This window comes from Labeo rohita, chromosome 3 (genome assembly GCF_022985175.1).
Source record: "Labeo rohita strain BAU-BD-2019 chromosome 3, IGBB_LRoh.1.0, whole genome shotgun sequence".
Classification (NCBI taxonomy): Eukaryota; Metazoa; Chordata; class Actinopteri; order Cypriniformes; family Cyprinidae; genus Labeo; species Labeo rohita.
Genome location: NC_066871.1, coordinates 40377673 through 40394619, shown reverse-complemented (window position 1 = coordinate 40394619; position 16947 = coordinate 40377673). Strand labels below are relative to the sequence as shown.

Genomic DNA, 16947 nt, shown 5'->3' with positions numbered 1-16947 from the left:
TTTTTCTATTGTGTTATGTAGTTGTTTTGTGCATTTCCATGATCACAAATAATTAAATAATTAGTAATTAATCACTAAATTCATTTTGACACACACACACACTCATGTTGGGTTTACATGTTTTATGGGGACATTCCATAGGCGTAATGGTTTTTATACTGTACAAACCGTATTTTCTATCGCCCTACACCTACCCTACACCTAAACCTAGCCCTCACAGGAGACTGTGCACACTTTTACTTTCTCAAAAAAACTCATTCTGCATGATTTATAATCCTGTTTCCTCATGGGGACCTCACAAATGTCCCCACAAGGTCAAAATTTACACACACACACACACACATCATTATTGTATGGGTTGACTTACCAAGTAGACTCAGTTCCAAATTTATCTTGGCTAAGGACACAGAATCCTCCTGTCTGGACACAGAATCCTCCCGTCTGTAAACTTTACATGTAAATTCTCCCTCATCTTCAGCTCTCAGTTTGTCCAAACGGAGGGAGAAGTTTCCATGTTGAATCTGATCAGTAAAGAAATGAGCTCTGTCATGATAATCCTGTTGCGATTGACTCTCATCATCTAGACACAGATGAACCAGAGTCTGTGAGTCTGTTCTTCTCCATTCCACGTTCCGAGTTTTCTCTAATAAACGTCTGTTAACATAACAGGGCAGAACCCCTGAAGATCCCAGACGAAGAACTGCTGGGCCAGAAGAACTGCTGGGCCAGAAGAACTGCGCACAGTGAGCCCAGAAACTGAAAAGACATTTTGTTCATAATATGAAATTGTTATTTTGTACATGAAGATGCACCATTGTGCAGACAAGACAAAATCACTGTATTTCTGCATAATGCATATACACAAACACACAAACAAACACTCTTAATAAACTGTTTCCAACATTTTACAAATCAGAAATTTGGATATTTGAGTCAAACATCTGAGATCAAAGTAAAAACAATAGTCACAACAGAGCAGCAGAAACACGGGCTGCTGATGGATATTTAGGGGGAAAAAAAAAAAAAACTGCTAATTGCTGTAAAAACTCACTGTACTATAAGCAACATTAAAACATAAATTTAGTTGATATACATCCCGGATTGTCAGTTGGCAGAAAACAGTGCAATAAAACACAAAATAAATTGATCACAGATAGCTGATTCTACAACCCATTCTCACTCCCGAGGCGTCAAAAACTGCAGAACGGTCAAGCGCCTCTAGCGTCACTATGAAGACGTCAACGGCGCCCCTCGGCGTCACTATATCGACGAACTGGGACCTACATTGATTTCAATGGGAAACTTTTGGCGTCAGAACACAGACGCGAAGGACATGAGATGATCGCTATGAAATCACGTTCAGGAAGTCTCATTCAGCACACATCGCGATATTTGCCATCAGTTTACGTGTGCTGCAGGTTGGGTGAGTAGTCGTAAATACACTGTCTTAATGTTTGTTTTAAAATGTATCTGGTCTTCTTTATTAATCAGATTAGCGCCGTATGTTTATTCGCTTAATTATATCCGTCTTTGCGTTTCATTGCGTTTAACTAATCAAACACACCTGCTAACTGGAGCGATTAACCTCTGTCACGTGACGTCAAAGACCTTCCATCAGTTTTATATTTATATAAGGTTCAAAGATGTAAGTTGTATTTGTAGTAAAATCATAGTAACCACAACACTTACAACAGTTGTTGCAAGTTGTACTGTGATATTTTAAGTTAAAACACAGTAAACATGATTCTTTCCATGCTTTTACCTCAGTAACTGCAGTTTTACTGATATTTGACGTTAAAACGTATTAAACATGACACTTACCATGTTTTTACTCCAGTAACTGTAGTTGTACTGTGATATTTTAAGTTAAAACACAGTAAACATGACGCTTACCATGTTTTTACTTCAGTAACTGTAGTTGTACTGTGATATTTTAAGTTAAAACACTGTAAACAGGACACTTACCATGTTTTACCACATTAACTACAGTTTCACTGTGAAATTTAAAGTGAAAACAGTAAACATGATATTTACCATGTTTTTACTACAGTAACTGTAGTTTTGCTGTGAAATTTGAAGTTAAAACACAGTAAACGGGACACTTGCCATGTTTTTACCACGGTAACTGTAGTTGTACTGTGATATTTGAATTTAAAACAGAGTAAACATGACGCTTGCCATGTTTTTGCCACAGTAAATGCAGTTTTGCTGTGAAATTTGAAGTTAAAACAGAGTGAACAGGACAATTACCATGTTTTTACCACGGTAACTGTAGTTGTACTGTGATATTTGAAGTTAAAACAGGGTGAACAGGACACTTACCATGTTTTTACCACAGTAACTGCACTTTTGCTGTGGCAGTTTCAGTAAAAAAGCACAATAACCACAACACTTATTATGCTTTTACTGCAGTATCTTTAGTTTGACTGTGATATGTATAGTAATAGCACAGTAATCACCAAACTTACTATGGTTTTACCACTGTAAAGCTAGTTTTGTTGTGCTTTTACGACAGATACCACAGTAATCACTACAATGCCACTATAAAGAATAAATAATAAAATAAATAAATAGAATAAGCAGTTAATTATAAAAATGTATTTAATTATAAATATATATATATATATATATATATATATACATATTTTATAACAATGTAAATTATTTATTATTAACTTTTAAGAAACTTTTAATTATTAACTTAATACATCCTTGGTGAATAAAAGTATTAATTTCTTAAAAAAAAACAAAACGGTAGTATATATATATATATATATATATATATATATATGTGTGTGTGTGTGTGTGTGTGTGTGTGTGTGCCAAACAATATTTTTACAAACCACATGCAAAATCTTACAAACCTTCACAAAATATTTTATTGTCTTCTCTAAAAATAAAAATAAATAAATAAATAAATAAATAAACTAAAAGGCAAGCAATTATTAAGAACAACATTGTACATTTTTAACTGTAATACATTTATTGTGACTAAATGCAAAGCTAATTAAAATTGTTAGTGATAATTATAATTGTAAACGATAACTAATAACAAAAACAAAACAGTACATATAGTGTATGTCTTTCAGAGAGCACTGGAAACAAATGCATTTTCTTAAAAACTTAAACTGACAACACATGTAAATGTTTCAAACTAACATCAAAACATATGACAGAATAACACCATGAAGTCATGCATGTCAAGTGTGTCATATCATCTACAAAACTCCATGAAAATCTATAAAAATCAGCACAGCACCAAATAAACATTACTTATTACACCAACTAAACTGAACAATGGAAGAAACACCTGCTACATACAAACACAGAAATATACATTTGACAATAGCATCATGAAAAATATAATTTTGTGATAAAACCATTAGGAAGACACCAAGTAAAGTTTATGAGGCTTAAAAAAATAAGAGCACAAAGCTTCATCAATATGAAAAAGACTATTTTTAACTATTGTTTTCATTACTGGTTCTGTATACTGCATATGGGTTGCTGGAAGGTCAAATGTATTTATTATAAGCTTATAATTAAAACAAAGTTGCATCTTCTGAAATAAAAAACCCTGCAAAGTCCTAATATTGAGCTGGTGCCATTTCTGTATGTGTGGGGGATAAAAAGTTAAAGAGGGCCTTGTGCATGATGGAGAAGGACAGCGTTATCTGCAAGAAACCCTGTAAGACAGAAAGAAAGGAAATATTACATTACATACAACATGTTAGTTTATAACATCTGCAGAGATGCTGTATAATCAAATTTTACATGCATCCATTATTAAGAGTAAGTCATTAATAGCAAGCTTCATATCTAATTCTTTTAAACATGTTCACATGCTAACCGGATACATCAAACTAGCATTTCCACTCGTGGAAACAGATAAATTACGAGGTGCAGAGAGACATCATGTAATGTTGGACAATGAGCTGACGGGGCCCATTTGAAGTAATTTATTAAGAAGTCAATGGACAATATAAAGTTTCTGACTGTGTGGGGCATCTGACTGCTTTCCAAAAAGGGGCACAACTGATTTACAAATATTGTGATAGTGTCAAATGAGACTGTACAGGGACTGAGGCAATGAGCAGTAGAGTAAACGTTGCAGGACTGTCTACAAGTACACTTGTACAATATCATAGAAGTGTTCAGCTGAATTATTGAATTATTAAGACTTTGATGTACTAATGGGGCATTTTTAAAACTTTTAGCCAGTCCAATTACCCACACTTGCGGTCTTGGCCACTTTATAGCACATGCATGTGACAGGAAGTGCGTGCGTCAAGACTGTCCCAGGTCTTAATGATGCCAAACTGCAGTGCCCTTAAAGCACACTAAATCCACACCATTTTAAATACTGCTCAGGAGGCTTAGCGTATCCCATCGTGCATCATGTTTTGGAATAAATCGTGAGATCTTGCGAGAGAACCGGAAAACTTTCCAATGTAAGTTAAAAATGAATAATAATTATAATAATTAGATATTACAAATAATTTGGTAGTAAAACAAAGTGTTGCATGTTTTATGCAAAAAGAAGAATATTTATTTTGTACATCATTTGCTACTGCTTATTTATCACTTAATTAGAAGCACCACAAATTAAATTGACATCTGTTATAGGGAGATACTGAACAGACATTTAGAAGTTTATTTTAAAATGCAAAGTTGAAACTAAAAATAAATCTCTGTAAACACTCACATTTTTACCACACTACAAGTGCATCCCGTCAGGTAATGAAAAGTTCAACACACACTTGTGGTTTTCATGTTCACTTCAACACTTGGGCCAAAAACAGGAAATACGTCATATAATTAGACAAGGTGCAAAACTGCAAGTGTGAGTATTTGGACAAGGCAAAAGTTTAAGAAACAACATGTTATTTATCTTATATATGCTGTACAAATTATAACAGCAGGAATGTTTGATAAAAGGGAAAAAACTAACACAGACCTACCACTGCAAATGTCTCCCTCCGCAGCTTTCTGTCTTCCCTGTTTCTAAATGAAGACCTCTCCACAAACAAGACTGGACTGACGGCTTCCTTTAGGTCTCCTCAGCTAAAAAAAAAAGGAAAAGAAAAAAAAAACAATTATATAGAGAATGTTAATAATGATCTGTGAGCAACATTTTCTTTTTTTTTTTTTTACATTAAAAGGTACAAGCATGGAATAGTAATTGTAGTGATTACTGTGGTATCTGTCGTAAAAGCACATCAAAACTAGCTTTACAGTGGTAAAACCATAGTAAGTTTGGTGATTACTGTGCTATTACTATACATATAACAGTCAAACTAAAGATACTGCAGTAAAAGCATAATAAGTGTTGTGGTTATTGTGCTTTTTTACTGAAACTGCCACAGCAAAAGTGCAGTTACTGTGGTAAAAACATGGTAAGTGTCCTGTTACTCTGTTTTAACTTCAAATATCACAGTACAACTACAGTTACCGTGGTAAAAACATGGTAATTGTCCTGTTCACTCTGTTTTAACTTCAAATTTCACAGCAAAACTGCATTTACTGTGGTAAAAACATGGCAAGCGTCATGTTTACTCTGTTTTAAATTCAAATATCACAGTACAACTACAGTTACCGTGGTAAAAACATGGCAAGTGTCCCGTTTACTGTGTTTTAACTTCAAATTTCACAGCAAAACTACAGTTACTGTAGTAAAAACATGGTAAATATCACGTTTACTGTTTTCACTTTAAATTTCACAGTGAAACTGTAGTTAATGTGGTAAAACATGGTAAGTATCATGTTTACTTTGTTTTAACTTCATATATCAAAGTACAATTACAGTTACTGGAGTAAAAACATGGTAAGTGTCATGTTTAATACGTTTTAACGTCAAATATCAGTAAAACTAAAAGCTACAGTTACTGTGAGGTAAAAGCATGGAAAGAATCATGTTTACTGTGTTTTAACTTAAAATATCACAGTACAACTTGCAACAACTGTTGTAAGTGTTGTGGTTACTATGATTTTACTACAAATACAACTTACATCTTTGAACCTGATATAAATATAAAACTGATGGAAGGTCTTTGACGTCACGTGACAGAGGTTAATCGCTCCAGTTAGCAGGTGTGTTTGATTAGTTAAACGCAGTGAAACGCAAAGACTGATATAATTAAGCGAATAAACATACGGCGCTAACCTGATTAATAAAGAAGACAGGATACATTTTAAAACAAACATTAAGACAGCGTATTTACGACTACTCACCCAACCTGCAGCACACGTAAACTGATGGCAAATATCGCGATGTGTGCTGAATGAGACTTCCTGAACGTGATTTCATAGCGATCATCTCATGTCCTTCGCGTCTGTGTTCTGACGCCAAAAGTTTCCCATTGAAATCAATGTAGGTCCCAGTTCGTCGATATAGTGACGCCGAGGGGCGCCGTTGACGTCTTCATAGTTTTGACGGGAGTGAGAATGGGTTGGATTCTACGAGAGAAATGCCTTGATATACGTCTGTATGTTTGTAACTCCAACTTCAGAGGGTGTATTTTCTGGCAAATGATAATTTTTGATTAGGCTCAGTTTGATTATATTTCTTCACTTACCTTGTAAAAGCAAAGAGGATGATCGCCTAGAGAGAGAAGAAAAAACAACAACAATTCAATAAAAGTTAACAAAATACAGGTGATCATAATTTGTTTAATGAACTACTGTACATCTCTTTTAATTGAGGCTCAATTTTCAAAATACAATTGTATTGGTTAAAACTGCAACTTAAAGTTCAGTTACAAATTAATTTATTCACTTACCCACTTCCAATATGATTTTAGTTGAAAATTAAAGTCCCTGCTGACTGTGAACTGTACATGTATATTCTCCCACATCTTCATCTCTCAGTTTGTCCAGAGGGAGGGAAAAGTTAAGAAAAGTGAGCTCTATCATGATAATCCTGCTGCGATTGACTCTCAACATCTTGATACAGATGAACCAGTGAGTTTGTTCTTCTCCATTCAACCTTCAGACCCTCTATTTTTAAGGGTTTATCACCATTACAAGGCAAAATTGCTGAAGCTCCCATAGGAACAAATGGTTAAATGAACCCTAATAATAATAATAATAAAAATAATAAAATCAATTTTATTCTTAGATGAATTCATTTGAGAGAATAGTTGTTTATTGATTTATTTAATTGATTGATTGATTGATTGATTATTGAAGGGATAATTGATTGATTGCACATATACTGTGTATTTAGAAAAAGTGAAACAACTACACAGAGCTGTGTTTGGAGAGACAGTTAGGGTTTCAATTAAATATTGTTCTATAATTCTTTAAATGTGTTACATTTGTTATGTGTGGTGAGGTGTCTTTCAGCAGCTACTGGACTATGTAAGTTGTGCAAGTTTTATAACTTAATTGCACTTATTTGCTTTGACTTTGGCTTGTCAATTCATTTCTAGACAGCTTTCAAGTTCCAAATGAACTACAGCAAGTGATAATATGTATACCTTTATATGGTGACCTGCAGTAGATCAGGCAGCAGAGCAAAAGTGCAGATCCAGATGCAGAAACGCAGAGAATCAACACCATTATGTGTTAAACAGAGAAACCTATTAAACACAGACATTAGTTACTGAATACAAGAGTTATGGGGTGCATTGTGCTTTATATTGCCCTGAAAAGTAAATATTGCTTATTTGTGCAAATTTAGGCACCAGTTATTGAGTATTTATATACGTATTTATCAAATACTCACCCAACGTCTCCAGGACAATAGTTGCATTGGCTGAAAGTCCTCCAGCAAACACTTGACACATGTAAACTCCTTTATCCTCAGTTCTGACACTCTTCAGTCTGAGAGAAAAGTTTCCTTTGGGGATTTTAGCAGTGAAGAACTCAACTCTGTCTTTGTATCGCTCATTTGATGAATCTGATAGAGTCTTGTTGTTTTGGTAGAGCAGAACAAGAATATGTTCATCTTTATCTGTTTTCTTCCATAAAACCTCTTCATTGTGTTCAGGTGTGATGGGAGAGTTTACAGAGCATTTCAGAGTGACGTCTTCACCCACAGACGCAGATACGGACTCATCTGATCCTGATACTAGCAAATGCTCTAAAAGACAAACAATGTTACAGTAGGAAATTTGTGTCCAGGATTAAAATGTTTTGGAAAATCATACTGAAAAATGATGGGATTGAAAAATTCATGTGATTCACACTCACCAACATATTTTATTTGAACCACAGTTTCACCAGAATCCTGCTGACTGTAAATTTTACATGTGTATCGTCCCTGATCTTCAGCTGTCAGATTGTCCAGATGGAGGGAGAAGTTTCCATGTTGAATCTGATCAGTAAAGAAATGAGCTCTATCATGATAATCCTGCTGTTGGGCTTCTGGTCGACTCTCACCATCTTGATACAGATGAACCAGAGTCCCTGAGTCTGTTTTTCTCCATTCCACCTTCAGACCCTTCATTAGTAAGAGTTCACTGACATAACAGGGCAAAACCACTGAAGATCCCAGAGGAGCAACCAGACGACCAGAGGGACCATGAACAATCAACCCTATAAAGTGAAAAAAAAAAAAAAAGAGATAAAATAAAACAAATAATCTATTCATAATATAGTATATTTTTTTCTTATATTATATTCAAAATCATTAAAACTCGAAGTACTTAATTTATTCAATGAACACATTATTTGTATTACAAACTGCAGTGGAATCAGTTCACCAAATGTCAAGGTGTGACATGTTCGATCCAATTTTACAGTACAGTATAATCAAATGATGTTCTGCAATAAAAAAAAAAAAAACGTATAAGAAATGTATAGCTAAAACTAATTATTTATGACACTTTTAATCACATTACATTAATTCAGTATCAAAAATGTGTCCAGGTAGAGCATAGAATAACAAATGAAAGATAAAAGTGTAGTAAATCAGCATTAAAGTAGCTGCTAATATATAATAGAATAGAATAGAATAGAATAGAAGGTTTTACTGGTCAGGATTTTAGCAGCTTACTCATATAACAGTTGCAACAAATATATAGGATAAGGAATGCATCACATGCAGTATGGCAAGCTGTTTTAACATTTAATCTAAAAGCCGTACTAGTATCTATTTTTTTCATGCTACTAGTACTTATTTTTTAGTTACTAGTATCTTTTCCATTAAGTACCAGTACTTATTACTAGTACTTAATCAATAGATACTAGTACTTATTCATTAGATACGAGTATCTATTTAATAGATACTGGTACTTATTTGTTAGATAGTAGTATCTATTAAATAGATACTAGTACTTATTTATTAGATACTAGTACTTATTTCAATAGTGACTAGTAACTATTCTGTTGTTACTAGTAAAACATTTAAAATTTTACCATTGATTTCTATGTGATCTGTCATTGAGATATCAACTTTTCAGTTGTGACTAGTATGTATTCCAGTTGTGACTAGTACATAACTTTTATGTACTAGTAGTTAAACATTAGGTACTAGTACTTATTTTTTAGATACTAGTACTTATTATTAGATACTAGTACTTAATCATTACATACTAGTATTTATTTATTGGATACTCTAACCTATTTAATAGATACTAGTTCTTAATTATTATGTACTAGTATTTATTCATTATATACTAGTTCTTATTTATTTGATACTAGTACTTATTTAATAAGTACTAGTACCTTGTAATTAGATACTAGTTCTTATTTGTTACATACTAGTACTTATTGATTAGCAACAAGTATTTATTTAAAAGATACTAGTACAAATTTATTAGACACTAGTACTTATTTGAAATGTTACTAGTAAGATTTTTTATTTCACTAGTAAAATGTTTAATTGAACTCTACTGTGGCCATTCAGACTAGTCATAACTTAAGACGAGTAAAAAAGCAGATCTGACTAGTAAGATAAAAATTGTTACTAGTAATAATTGTGAAAGATACTAGTGTCTAATAAATAAGTTCTAGTACCTAATGAATAACTACTTGTATATATTAATTAGTTACCAGTATCTATTCAATAAGTACTAGTATCTAATGAATGCTTACTAGTAATATTTAAATAGATACCAGTCACTATTGCAATAATTACTAGTCAGAAATGAAAAGATGATATCAAAAACAAAATAACTACCCTTCCCTGTTCATTTGGAGATATCTTTAACCTCATAAAGTACTAGTAATAATGTATTTGGAGATATCTTCTTTTAAAAAGATCATTACATAAACATGAGTACATCTCCACCGTCCAATAAGAGTTCACATGGTAATGCAATACATTACTATGCTGAATTAATTTGATTCTTAAGTAGGGCTAAATGGCTTTGTATGTTAGCCTACCTTGCTAATTGGTTACCATGAAAACACAAGGAAAGATTACAAACATGTTGTCCAACAAAAGTATAATGATATGTTTAGTCCAAATACACTTCACAACATCAGCCTTTGAAATAATGTATTTTTGTGATCTGACATGGTTTTATTAAACAGAGGCAGAAATCATGCTACTTTATACTATTCTAAATGGTGATAAAGGCTATAAGTTAGCATTGCATTTTAAATTTACTTTATTTTTATAAAAAATACCCGAGATGGCTTGAAGAACACAGATAAAAGCCATATATTGTCACAATAATTGTTTATTTTATTCACGTTTCATCAGTAAAACGTCTATCTACAGCAAAAGCTGAAAGCCTTTGCCCATAGAAGTGATTTCCTGGAACGTCATCAGTGAGTCTCATTAGTGGAGGGCGCCCTCCGGCGACAAGTATGAATGAAAAAGAAATAACATTAACTGAGTACTCATTATTGCTCACAAAACCCTGATTTGGGTAAAAATAGCAAAGATAATTAAGAACTTTGAGGTAAATATTTGCAAATCCTTAAGTTTTCCCCAGTGTAGAGAAGTGTACTTTTTATTATTTTTCTTGCAGCTATATTTATTATTATATTTATTCTTAAATGCTCAGTTTTTTATATTATAGTGAAATAGTGTTATTACAAAAGTAATATTCCTTATTTTGTTTAATGTTTCTATATAAAACTAATAACCATAATCTGGATGCTCATTTTAACCGGTTAACCGTTAACCGAGAGAAAGAATTTTGACTGATTAATACAATCAGTTAAACGGTTTAAAAGGTCCTTTTTTCAGTAATTCAGTAATCAAAATATTTTAAAACGTTTTCTGGATGGTTAAAATAAAATGAAATTGTATTTTTGAGAGAAAAAAGATAAATCGCGTAGGCCTATAACGTTAAGTCGCATTTTATTATTACATTCAGAAAGACCTGGTGTCGACGCGAAATATTTACAATCAATATAAACATAGGCTAGGCTATTTTAGTTCCCCTCACTCCACAAAAAAAAAATCCTTTCAATTTAACAGTATTTAGAAAAGAACAAGAACATTACAATATCCATATTAAAAAAATGTTTGGCATAATATCACGGCAGTACGTTGATAACGATTAAGCAGTGTGATTTTTTTTAATTTTTTTTTAATTAATTAATTTTTTTTCCCCCATATGTTTGGCTGATTGTGTGTGCGCGTGCGGCGCCGGCGCAATCGCTTGATTTTTTTTTTTCCATCTAACAGGGGAAACGACTCTTTACAGATAATCGAAACTGTAAACGGTTTGCTGTTTGTAAAATAAAGAAAAATAGGATGCCGCTTTCACCAGTCTTCCTTTCGCGCAGCACAAAAATGAACCAAAACTCTGCATACTAGCTACTTGTTGCACTTTTTTTTTTGTTTGTTTTATTAAGTAAAAATATTTATCTTATAGGCCTATTCATTCATTATATATATAGCCTAGCTTTATGATGTTTTTCTCCATTCGCAGAAGCTGCAGGTGATGCGACACGTCCATCCCAGCAAACACAGTACATTGTGACGACGTCGTCAGTTCGTCGTCCTTTGGTCAGCGCGACATTACTTTATGGCGACGTTGTGAGGACGTCGTGGTAAAGTTCCATTTTTTAGAATATTGGCTAACGTTCCAGAAACGTCGTGGGCACGTCCTCAACAGACGTCGCTAGTTAGTCCCATGGGGAACGTTGTGGTGACGTGGTCCCCTGGTCTCTATAGTATAGGTCTACCAGTATTTTATTTACAATTTATTTACAATTGTTAAACATAAATTGCTTACAATTTAAAATGTTAGATATTTATTCGTCAAGACTGACATTCCATTTATACATGCTAGAGAGATATTCAAGGCTTTAGAATGTTGGTGACGTTCCAGAAACGTCGTGGGCTCGTCCTCTACAGACATTGCTAGTTGGTCCCATGGGGAACGTTGTAAGGACGTGATCCCATGGTCTACCCAGCATACACAGTATGTTGTGAGGACGTCGCCAGTTGGTCGTCATTTGGTCAGCGTGACATTACTTGACAACGTCGTGAGGACGTCGTGGTAACGTTCCATTTTCAGAATTTTGGCTAAGGTCCCAGAAACGTCCTGTGCACGTCCTCAAAAGACGTGGCTAGTTAGTCGCATGGGAACGTTGTAGCGACGTGGTCAGCTGGTCTCCAGATAACTTTTCTTATTATTGCACTACATGTATTTAGCCTATCTTTTTAAGGTGTATACCATTTGGATAGCCTATAATAAGGGAAATATACTGAATTAATCAAGCATTTTTGAATTGTTATAGAAATATAATAATTATGCCGTCATTTAAAATGTATATATTTGTCATCAAGTTAATGACAAAACAAAACCAAATAGTTTGTTAGCAAATAGCAATAATTTATGCTTGTGAATGACAGAAGAAATTTATTGAAAAACGGCATGGGACAAGTGAACATTTAAACCAGCGCACGTCACTTTTTGAGTGCTGCGTAAGTGCGCGTGCCCGTCACTTTAACGGTCAACTTCCAGCAGACGGACCCGAAGGAAAAGGTAAGCGCTATAAATCTATTTTTATTCATCGTTTTGCTGATATAACGTTAGATATCATGTAAGAAGAGTAGTGTTTTGTATTTTTGTAGGTTTTCTATATGAATTTCGTAAATAAACGCCATGTTTGGTTCGCTTATGTCGCGGTCTGAGGTAACGTTAACTGCTAAAATCATGAGATAAAATTGTATTCCTTCTTTTTAGTTTAGTTTGAAATGTAACAATAAACAAACAAAAAAAAAAAAAAAAAACCTCAACCGTAATAGTTTGTTTGCCTGCCACTCTCGCTTTGTTGCTCATGCTAGCCATTTTGTAAGCTTGAATATAAACTACTGTTTAAACGTTTAATTAGACCGATGCTAACGAAATCACGTTCAGTGTATGTGGGAACAATAATTTCCGCATTTACCCTCGAGCTACAGACCTGTAAATTGTGAAATTTGCTCACTATTGGTGTTAAAGGTGTTTTTTACATGCTTGCTTTTTATGCTAGTTAACGTTACCTTTCATTCACAAATGGATCTGATACGTTCATTTTAACAAATCTTTTAATAAACAAGTGATTAATTTTCTTTAGGTCCTGACTGCCAATGAACCAGGCAATGATTCAGTGAGTTGCTTATTAGAAAAGATGCCCAATTTCTTACAACCTAGTAGACTCAATATTTTATTCATTGTTGTAAAATTAACATACTTTTTGTCAGCAGGTGGAGAGACAGTCTGGGCAGCACCAAGCTGACAACTATTATGATTATGAGTAGGGATGATTATCGAAAACAGGTACTGATTTGGCTCCTGACTTGTTCAGTACTGAATAACTGATATAAGCTACAGGACCAGCAATGCTGCTGTTGGTGTTTTTGTATTGTTGATTCTTTCCTCTTTAGAAATAACTGCATATCATCCAAACCATCTCCAAATGAATGGCTGCAAGGATCCAGGATCAAGAGATAATCCATCATGAAAACTGTTTCATAGGAATCAGCGAATCCTGGGTGACAAACTAAACCTCATTGTTTCAGTGACACTCAGGCACAACTATAGATTTAAATTGATTTTAGTGGCTTATATGTTTATATTTCAGGCCTGCCTGACCATTCTGTTGCCCTGGATGTGAAGCCACGCTGGAACTGCATTTCTCATGGTTGAAAGAGTTGCGCATCAATATCCAGACATACAAGAAGCCTTCCTGGACCCACATGACAAAATGCTTAGGAGGAGAGGCAGGTAATCCACAGGGTTGGATTTCACAATTTACTCATAACTAGATAGATATCACTTAAAGGAAAAGTCTACTTCCAGATCAAAAATTAGGGGTGCACCGATACCGGTATGTGGTACTGTACGAGCTTGACGAGTTAATATCGTTTTCTCACAGACATTACTCAGAAGTTTGTAGTTCTGTCAGATATGTCAAAAACAAATAAGTAAAACAATGCGCAAGTTATCTACAGATATGGAGAGAGAGGGGGCGGGGGAGCACAATACCGTGGCGTGATCTTTAATGATGTTTGCTCACTTAGCACAGACATAATTTGGATTAAAACTAATTCGGAAATATAAAATTTATCGGGGCATTTACTATAAAGCATACACAACTTTATTGGTGAAAATATCACTGTTAGGAGATTTATAACAAGTAGTTCCCTGCATTATTACAACAAAACGCATGATTACAGTAGCTGCTGCAATGGAGCAGCTCTAATGCTAATAAATTAAAGATGATGTACCATAGAGCAAAAAATGAACAGTGAAAGTAACGAAAACTTAGGTGTAAGTGTTAAGCAAAAACTAAGTGTAGATATAACTGAAAGATATACAGTCAAATCAAAAATTATTCAGACACTAGTATCATTTTTATTTATTTATTTTTTTAATTAATGTGCAGGACACTATAGTTCATTTATGTAAATCAGCAAAATAAAGTAAAAAGTAAAAGTGTGACATATTATACCCCCAAAAAATTTCATACAGTTAAATTGATCACTTGGGATCAAAAATGATAAGTTTAATTTTGCAGAGAAATGTTGTCTGATAATGTGAGAAAAGATGTCTGAATAAATTTTGGTTTGACTGTATCTATTTGATAAATGAAGTTAACCAACTAACATTTTACATATTCTTTTAGTTTCTGTACCCAATATTTTATAAATTTACCGGTAAATTAAAAAACATTGATATCAGTACTCAGAATCGGCAAGTACCAAAAATAAAACCATCTGTATCGGTCGAGTACTGAAAAAAAGTGGTATAGGTGCATTCCTAGTACTCACCCCCGTGTCATCCAAGATGTTCATGTCTTTCTTACTTCAGTCATAAAAAAAATTATGTTTTTTGAGGATTCAGTTCAGCATTTAGTAGACTTCTGTGGTGCCCCGAGTTTGTTAACGATCCCAGATATGGTTGTAAACAACCTCGGCCGAGGAAGAAGTGTCCTATCTAGCGAAACGATCAGTTATTTTCATAAAAATAATACAATTTATATACTTCTTAATGTCAAATGCTCGTCTTGTCTTGCTCTGCCTAAACTCTTTTTTCGGTACATGACAGTTAGGGTATGTCAAAAAAAACTCCCATCTCATGTTCTCCCTCAACTTCAAAATCGTCCTATATCGCTGTTTTACCTTTTTTTATTATGGGTATTTGATCATCTTTGCTTGTTCACTTTGCAAAGACTGGGTCATAATTTCAAAAAACATAATTTCTTATGACACTCCTTACAAATATGTATACAAACACATATACCTCAGGATGACTATTCTCCTTTAAGTATAGTACATGCACTTATTTATTTATTTATTTATTTTTCTTTTTTTGTTTCTTTATATTGCACTTTTATTGTATTGCCCCTCCCGAGCTCCTGGTCATTTTTAAACATGTAAAAAAAAAAAAATGTAGTTGGCCTGAATTTGACCATTGTAAAGGCTCTCCCCTAGGGTTGCACGATAAATCGCATCTGATTGTCAGGCGCATTAGTCAATAAAGCTGATTCTTTGATTAGTAGTAAATCTCCATCACATGCATTCAGCTGGATTTATTAATACAATTAATACACAGAGTCGTAAATGACTGACAAGCTACGCAGAATCACGCTCATAATCAAATGCGATTCATCTGCGATTATGAGCACAATTTTGCGTAGCTTGTGAGTGATTTACGACTCCATGTATAAATTGCCGTTCCAGCTGAATGCACGTGATGGAAATTTACTACTAATCAAAGAACTGGCTTTACTGGCTATACACGCATGATAATTACATGCAATTTATCGTGCAGCCCTACTCTCCCCTATGCCTAAATCATACACAAAATCATTTTGCTGTGTTTTCCACAGGATTTTTTTGAGACTATGGAGGATAGCTGGACCTTGGTCTGCCTGGGGGATCTGGGGCCATGGCCTTGTGTAAGCAATAATGTACTGTACAGTTTAAAATCAAATTTGTCTATCTGGTGCACTTTGAGAGTTCAGTATTAAGAGCTCTAACCCATGCACAGTGTGGAAATTTAACAAAAAAGAAAGTCTATGCCAGGGTTACTCAAATCTTACCCAGGACGGACAATCCACTACAGAGTTTAGCTCCAACCCTGATCAAACTCATCTGCTTGTGGTTTTCTAATGATCCTGAAGACACTGATTGGCATGCTCAGATGTGTTTGATTAGGGTTAGAGCTAAACTCTGCAGGAAAGTGGATCTCATGGACCATATTTGAGGATCCCTGGCCTATGCATTGACTGAACCCTCTTGTTAGATATTGTAGAATCTTAAGAGTTTTGTAAATAGGTTTTAAACTAAATATCCTAGCTAGGACACATAGTAATAAGATAAAATTCTCTGTGAATATGGCCCCAGATTCTGCCTTTACTTTAGAAGCTGGAGAACCACTTAAGATTTCAAAAGGAACCTTGACAGTTTGGGGTGACTTATCCAAATTCTCTGTTATTTTTTTTGTGTAGATTCAAAGGAAAGGTGAAAAATGAGGAAGTCTGGGAACCACTGAAGAAGGCAGCAGTGAGGGACGGAAGTAATCATCAGAACGTAAGTTCTTTGAGAAT

General features: G+C 34.1%; 1 long non-coding RNA gene and 1 pseudogene across 4 annotated transcripts; both read right to left on the bottom strand.

Moving 5' to 3' along the window:
- Positions 1-3296: 3296 nt before the first annotated feature.
- LOC127162653 (uncharacterized) lies at positions 3297-6411 on the bottom strand. Of its 4 annotated transcripts, none has more exons than XR_007827405.1 (3): positions 6232-6411; positions 4958-5064; positions 3297-3686 (listed from the first exon to the last, which is right to left on the bottom strand). It is a non-coding gene; the product is annotated as an uncharacterized LOC127162653 (long non-coding RNA). The 4 variants fall into 4 exon arrangements; XR_007827406.1 differs by having other exon boundaries at positions 4962-5064; XR_007827404.1 differs by lacking the exon at positions 3297-3686 and adding an exon at positions 4308-4786.
- Positions 6412-6557: 146 nt separating this feature from the next.
- LOC127162745 (junctional adhesion molecule-like) lies at positions 6558-12419 on the bottom strand (annotated as a pseudogene).
- Between the last annotated feature and the right edge of the window lie 4528 nt (positions 12420-16947).